Source organism: Triturus cristatus, chromosome 1_1 (genome assembly GCF_964204655.1).
Source record: "Triturus cristatus chromosome 1_1, aTriCri1.1, whole genome shotgun sequence".
NCBI classification, from domain to species: domain Eukaryota; kingdom Metazoa; phylum Chordata; class Amphibia; order Caudata; family Salamandridae; genus Triturus; species Triturus cristatus.
In genome coordinates, this window is record NC_140579.1 from 374444182 (window position 1) to 374445616 (window position 1435).

Sequence of the window (1435 nt, forward strand, 5' to 3'; positions counted from 1 at the left end):
ACCGTGGCCCGGGGAGACTCTCCCCGGCCTGGCTAGGGTTCGGAAGCTGGGCCCGGACCCGGGGCGTGTGCTCCGTCCCTGTGTTCCAGGGTACGGGAGACCCCATCCTGCAAGCCAGCCGAGGGTCCAGGCGCTGGGGAAGGGTGTCCACCGGGGCCCGGTGAGGCTCTCCCTGGCCTGGCTAGGGTTTGGAAGCTGGGACCGGGCCCGGGGCTCGTGCTCCGTCTGGCAGGCCCCGGGGTGCAGGAGCCCCCCGTCCTGCAAGCCAGCTGAGGCTCCGGGCGCTGGAGACAGGGGTCCACCGGGGCCCGGGGAGGCTCTCCCCGGCCTGGCTGCTTTCAGGAGCAGGGACCGGGCCGGTGAGCAGGAGTGCCTGGCTTTATCTGCTACGCTAGCGGAGAATAGTTTTCTGCCCACCCCTAGTGTGGACTAGTGCATTATTTGCATATGTGATTGTAATGTGTTTTTTATCCTTTTTATTCTAGTGGGAAGCTTTTGATTCTTGATTGCGGTTTCGGCAGTGGTTGATCTGCAGTTTTGCGTAGTTGCATTTTTTTGGTAAGAAAAACATTTTCGTTGTGTTTACTCCAATTGAGTATTAATGTCATGCATGAATTAATTTTTTGTAAGTTGCGCCATAATAGCAGCATATTTAGTTAGTGTTTTGTGCATGAAATTCTTTGCGATCTGTTTTGCGTTGTCTTATGTGTAATTTTCTTTTCTTTTTTTTTTTTTTTAGAGGGATACTGTTGGTCCTTACTGTGTCTGTGCAGAGTAGGTGGTGGTGAGTCTAGCTGCTTCTGGCAAGTGAGTGGTATAGTGTTTGAGTATATAGGTCTTTGTGCTAAAGCTACATTTTGTTTATTTCTTTTTTTACAAAGGGTTTGTTGTCGTTGACTTGTTTGACAAGTTACCTTTATTAGTAAGCATTATGGCTAGCCATAGAATTACTGCTCAGCAGGTGGTTGGTATGCTTCTTGAATCTTCCTCTGAGCAGGAATATGAGACTGACAGTGCGACTGAGGGAGAGGAAGGAGAGGAGGATTCAGGCAGTGAGTTTTCTCTTCACATGGAATCACCGGATGATTTAGCTACTCTCAGTGCCGATGAAGCTACTCTCAGTACGGATGAAGTGCCTGTTTTAGAGGAGGACACTGATGTGCCGATGGTGCAAGAGGCATCTATCTGTATTGCAGCCTGGGGCTGCAAGGCTTCCCATTGGAAGTGCTGGACTCTGGGTTGATCGAAACATGGTGCAGCCGGTGTTGCCTGCCTTTAGCGGTGATGCAGGTTGTAGAGTGGATTGTGATTTTTTTTTGCCTATACACTTTTTTCAGTTGTTCATGGAGGTAAACAACCTTTACAACGCAACTTTTACAACGCACTACCATTACAACGGGATTTTTACAACGCAAGTGGATTTACAACGCATGCT